Source organism: Lactuca saligna, chromosome 3 (assembly GCF_052625555.1).
Source record: "Lactuca saligna cultivar CGN05327 chromosome 3, ASM5262555v1, whole genome shotgun sequence".
Classification (NCBI taxonomy): Eukaryota; Viridiplantae; Streptophyta; class Magnoliopsida; order Asterales; family Asteraceae; genus Lactuca; species Lactuca saligna.
The window spans coordinates 127,586,929-127,593,257 of record NC_136419.1 but is presented as its reverse complement, the minus strand read 5'-3'; the positions used below and the strand labels follow the sequence as shown (position 1 = coordinate 127,593,257).

The following is a 6,329-nucleotide window of genomic DNA, read 5'->3' as shown; positions in this document are numbered from 1 at the left end:
GAAAGGCCCATAACGCATCATCCAGCTTATCCGACCATTCCTTGCGGTTGCTTCCCACCGATTTCTCTAAAATTCGCTTCAAGGCTCGATTTGTCACTTCGGTTTGTCCACTAGTTTGTGGATGGTATGATGTGGAGAACTTATGGGTATCCCCATATTTCTTTAGCACCTTTTCCAATTGATCATTGGAAAAATGTGTGCCTTGGTCACTGATTAAGGCCTTCGGAACGCCAAAGCGTGAAAATAGCTTCTTCAAGAATCGCACCACTACCCGTCCGTCATTTGTTGGTAACACTTGTGCCTCAGCCCATTTGGATACATAATCGACCGCTACTAGTATGTACTTGTTCCCTTTGGACATGGGAAAAGGTCCCATGAAGTCTATTCCCCACACATCAAACACCTCGCACACTTGGATACTATGTTGTGGCATTTCATTTCGAGATGAAATGCTTCCCACTCTTTGACAAGCATCACATTCTTTGACAAATTGGGCTGCATCTTTAAAGATTGTAAGCCAATAAAACCCAATGTCAAAGATCTTCTTTGCAGTGTAGTGTGCTCCATGATGTCCTCCCATGGGCTCGCTATGGCAATGCTCTAGTATTCTCCGGCTTTCCTTCTCGAACACACATCTTCGTATGATACCATCCGCACAGCTTCGGAAGAGGTATGGGTCGTCCCAAAAGTAATATTTGATTTCAACAAAGAATTTCTTCTTTTGTTGAATGCTATAGTCCTTCTGGATGTATCTTGTAGCTAAATAGTTAGCTATGTCTGCGAACCATGGCTCTTCTCCCACTGACACCATAATGTATTCGTCCGGAAAGTCGTCTCCATCTTTGTCTTCTTGCAATTGCGGGTTTTCTAGCCTGGATAAGTGATCAACTACTACGTTCTCCATTCCCTTCTTGTCTCGTATTTCTATGTCGAATTCTTGAAGAACTAGCACCCATCGTATCAGTCTTAGCTTAGCATCCTGTTTGGAAAACAAATACTTGATAGCCGAGTGGTCAGTAAAAATAGTAGTTTTAGATAAAACCAAATAAGGGTGAAATTTGTCAAAAGCATACACCACAGCTAACAACTCTTTTTCAGTGGTGGTGTAATTCTCTTGGGTTGGGTTTAAAGTTTTGCTAGCATAATATATGGGTTGAAAGTACTTATCAACCCTTTGACCAAGGACAGCTCCTAATGCATAATCACTAGCATCACACATAATCTCAAAGGGTAAGTTCAAATTTGGTGCAATAATGATTGGGGCATTAGTTATTTTTCCTTTAAAAATTCAAATGCCTCTAAACACTCTTTAGTAAAATTAAATGGTGCATCTTTGAGTAATAATTGTGTTAAAGGCCTAGTTATTTTGGAAAAATCTTTTATGAAACGTCGGTAAAAACCTGCGTGTCTTAGAAAACTCCTAATGCCCTTCACATTAGTTGGTGGGGGTAATTTGGCAATGGTGTCAATCTTTGCCCGATCCACCTCAATTCCCTTTTTGGAAACTTTGTGGCCCAAAACTATACCCTCCTTGACCATGAAGTGACATTTTTCCCAATTGAGGACCAAGTCGCTTTTCTCACACCTAGCAAGCATTGAGTCAAGATTTGTGAGACAGTCATGGAAAGAAGATCCGAAAATGGAAAAGTCATCCATAAAAACTTCCATGAATTTTTCCACCATATCGTGGAATATAGCTGTCATACACCTTTGAAAAGTCGCAGGTGCATGTCATAGCCCAAAAGGCATGCGTCTATAGGCAAAAGTCCCACTTGGCCATGTGAATGTGGTTTTTTCTTGGTCCATTGGGTCTATGGGTATTTGAAAATAACCCGAAAATCCATCTAGAAAGCAATAATAGCTATGGCCCGATAGTCTTTCTAACATTTGATCAATAAAAGGTAGGGAAAATGGTCTTTACGAGTGGCATCGTTTAGCTTTCGATAATCGATGCACACTCTCCAACCGGTTACCGTTTGTGTCGGGATTAGCTTGTTCTTTTCGTTGGTTATGACCGTCATCCCTCCTTTCTTGGGCATTACTTGGACCGGACTCACCCATGGGCTATCGGAAATGGAGTAAATGATTCCTGCATCTAAGAGTTTGGCCACTTCCTTCTTGACTACTTCTTGCATGTTCGGGTTCAACCTTCTTTGGTGTTGTACAACCGGCTTTGCTCCTTCTTCTAGATTGATCTTGTGAAAGCAATAAGATGGGCTTATTCCTTTGATGTCGGTGATGCTCCATGCTATTGCCCGTTTCCGCTTCTTCAACACTTGCACTAGCTCCTCCTTTTCCGACTTGGACAGATCAGAGGCTATGATTACTGGTTTTTGATTGCCTTCTTCTAGAAAAGCATACTCCAAATGGTCTGGTAACGTTTTGAGCTCTGTTCGTTGGTTCCGAGTAACGGACTCGCCGAGTGCAGGTAAGGTACTCGGCGAGTTGGTGGCTGCATTCACGAATTCTGACTTTTCTTCATATATACTCGGCGAGTAGATCGGCCCTACTCGGTGAGTAGGGCTGTCAGATTGCTTCATTAGTTCTTCATACTCCGCTTCTTCCAATAGTCTTTCAATTTGTAGTAAATCTTTTTCTGGATCAAATGCTTCATCTAAAGTTGTAAACTTGTTGGAATCTTCAGGTATGTCTTCCTCCAATAGTTCATCAAGCATGTCAATTAAGAATGCCGTGTCGTCACTGCTCCTAGAATACTTCATAGCTTGGTCCACCCTGAATGTCACTGAATCGTCCCCGACCCGCAAGGTGAGCTTTGAGTCTCTCATGTCTACTATAGCGTTGGCCGTGTTGAGGAAGGGCCTTCCAAGGATGATTGGTACTTGTGGATCCGCCTCCATGTCTAGAATGATGAAATCAGCAGAATGACAAATTTATCCACTCTCACTAGTAAATCTTCGCATATGCCTCTTGGGAAGGTGACTGTCTTGTTTTCCAAATGTATTGCCATGAGAATTGGCCTTGGCTCCGGGAGGTCCAGCTTCTTAAAGAATGAGTATGGCATAAGGTTCACACTTGCTCCAGAATCAGCTAAGGCATGAATTGCAGCCAAGTTGCCAAATTGGCAAGGTAAAGTCAAGCTCCCTGGATCACCCTTCTTCTTTGGTAGCTTATTTAGCATTGCAGCGGAGCAGTTCTCATTAAGCACTACCTTCTTCACTTCTTCCATCTTTCTTCTATTGGTGAGGAGTTCCTTAAGGAACTTGGCATACTTGGGCATTTGCATGATGGCTTCAATGAAAGGTATGTTGATTTGAAGAGTCTTAATGTGGTCTAGAAACTTCTAATATTCCTCTTCCTGCTTCTCTTTCTTGGCTTGGGCTGGGTATGGCATTGGAGGCTGGTAAGGCTTTTCAGGAGATTGCTCACAGGTTTTTGATGGTGTACTCGCCGAGTCCATCGGCCCTACTCGGCGAGTAGGACTCTCAGATTGTAACTTTTGGTTTTCTGCTAGTTTTTCCGCTTCATCCTTCTGTGAGTCCTTGGGTGCTTAAGTCCGAATGGGTGCCAGGGGAGTGATTATCTTCCCACTTCTTGTTGTGACAATGTTTATGTGCGCGCCTCGTGGGTTATTTTCGGTTTTACTAGGAAGTTCACCCGGTGACCTTTGGTTAAGTTGTTAAGCAAGTTGCCCAAGCTGTGTTTCTATATTGTGGATAGATGCTTGCTGGTTCCTGAGCATGGTCCTTGTTTCTTGAATAGCAGCATCATGATCAGTATGCCTTTTTTCTGAAGCAGCTACAAATTTAGTGAGCATATCTTCCAAACTTGGCTTCTTTTCTTGCACCGGCTCCTCCTTTTGGTAGAACCCTCTCCCTTTTTGTCTATACTTCTCTTCCTTGGCTTTCTTGTACTCGTCGTAAGGAAGCCACTCTTTCTTTTGTTTGCGCCAATCTTCATCATATCGGTCTCCACTCGAGTAACACGCTTGCACCTTCTTGTTACCATTCTCATCCAAATCGCAGTCTCTAGTGAGGTGAGGCCCATTGCAGTTTTCACAACCCACCCGAATAGCATGGATCGTTTGATCCATTTTATCCATTCTCCTATCCATGGTTTTTAGCATAGCCATGACCGCGGATAAGTCTTCAGTAGCAGCATAAGAGGTTCCCCTAGTGACATCATGTCTAGGGTTATGGTATTCTCTAGAGTGCTTAGAGAATTCTTCAATCAATTCTTTAATCACCGGGGGCGGCTTCTTTGTAAGTGGGCCTTGCGAGTCTAGTACCTGCCTGGTTGTGACATTGACTCCATCATAGAAGATGGAGACTTCTTGCTGGCTTTTTAGATCATGGTGTGGGCAATTTCTTAGCAGACTCTTGTACCTCTCCCATGCTTCATATAGCGACTCTCCAGCTTGTTGTTCAAAGTTTGCAATGGCCTTCTTCAGCTTGGCTATCTTAGAAGGTGGGAAAAAGTGATCAATGAATTCTTCCTTCATCTTGGCCCAAGTAGTGACTGATCCGGGGGGAAGTGACTTGAGCTAGTCTTTGGCAACACCCTTGAATGTTACCGGAAGCATCCGAAGTAGTTGAGTCTCGCGGGTTACATTTGGAATATTGAACTAATCAGCTACATCATTGACTTCATCCAAATGCTTGTAGGAATCTTCATGATCTTTCCCATAAAAATGTATTTCTTTGAGTGAAGCTAGGATATGACCCTTTAGCTCGAAGGTAGCAGTCGCGGGAATTGCGGGTTGCACAAGTCCCGGGCTATTATCGTCATGCATCCTGTTCTTCCATTCTCCCATGGGGATTTCATCAATGTTAGCCATTGTGAAAGCTAACTCTTCCTCGGACTCGGTTTCGTGCTCGTACGTAGGCTCCTCTTCTTCCTCGGTCTCGTACCCAATATCTTCTTTAATTGGTTCTTCGATTATCAAAGAGGCGCTAGATGCTCCTGCTTTACTGCTCTTCTTTTTCCCAAAAACGGTTTTCAAGTTGGACAAAGGTGACTTCTTTGGTGTGCTTGAACTCTCCACGTCCTTTCCTTTGTTCCTTTTCAATGCGGATTCGGGATCTTCAAACGGGGGTACTAGTGGTGTGTTTGATCCGCTAGATGCTCCTGATTAACTACCAAATAAACTACTACTCGCCGAGTAGGTGCGACTGCACTCGACAAGTATCAGTGATATTTAAAAAAAATTCTAAACTTAATACTAAAACTAAAACAGATGCTAAAACCTAATTACTAATTACTAAATTTCAATAAATGAACTCTATGCAAGTAAACTCACACAAAGGATCGAAAAAATTAGGAATTAGATTAATTATTTAGAACCGTTCCTCAGCAACGGCGCTAAAAACTTGATGTGTGTAAAATGCACTTGTTTTATCCCTACTTTTAATTAATAAAGTTAACACACAAAGGCAGTGAACCTGTCTTTTAGTGGTATAGATTAGTAAGTAAGGTGTCGAACTCAGAGAACGGAAAATTAAACTAATAACTAATTTTAACTAAACAACTAATAAAAGTAAAAGGGGTTTCTTCTAGTTTTGCAAGACTAGAAACTTAGGCACACTAAATTAACTAAATAACTAAAGCAACAACTATTTCACCAAATTTGATAAAGATGTTTCTATTTAGGTTCAACCAATTCACTCCTATGGTTAGTTGTATTTATGATAGATTAATTGCTATTGGTTACCAATTATAATGGTTAGGTTCATGTTCATTACTCCTAACCCTTAGACAATTAACTAATTTAAGCGGTGATCAAGTGTTTAAACTAATTAATTCCCTAGATTAATGATTTGGATTAAATAAGATTTGTAGTGGTCAATTAAGTTATTAATTCAATTAACCTCTTGTTTGATGGTTTCTCAAACAAACTCACACATTAATCTTCCTATTGTCTTATTAATCTTAGTTTCATAATCATTACTTCTAAGCATATGGTTTAGTGTTCACATAGACATATGAGGTTAACAACTAAGAGATGTTCATGCAGCCTAATTGTCTTCCAATTAACAGAAAATAGTAGTGATTAATGCATAAGGTTCTTTAACAAACTTAATTTAATAAATCGCCAATAAACAATCAAACAAAAACTAATAATTAAACCATAGGAGTTCCTTGGTATTCCCCAAACAGAAACAAAAACGAATTTAGTTCATAGTTGCAGTAGAAACAAACATAAAAACAAGTTTTACTAGATCAAACATATTCAATTCCTAAATCTAAGTGGTAGGATTAACCTAGTTGCTTGAATTCTTCAAAAGATTGAAGCTTAGGGTTCCTCAGCGTCTTCTAGGGCTCTTAGTCGCAGCCTGACCTTCAAAAATCACCAGGGATGTTGCCCCCTTGGA

General features: G+C 40.9%; 1 non-coding gene across 1 annotated transcript; it reads left to right on the top strand.

The window, feature by feature from the left end:
• The first annotated feature begins 4,304 nt into the window (after positions 1-4,304).
• Positions 4,305-4,411, top strand: LOC145038207 (small nucleolar RNA R71). The gene has a single exon (XR_013679270.1). It is a non-coding gene; the product is annotated as a small nucleolar RNA R71 (small nucleolar RNA).
• Positions 4,412-6,329: the final 1,918 nt, after the last annotated feature.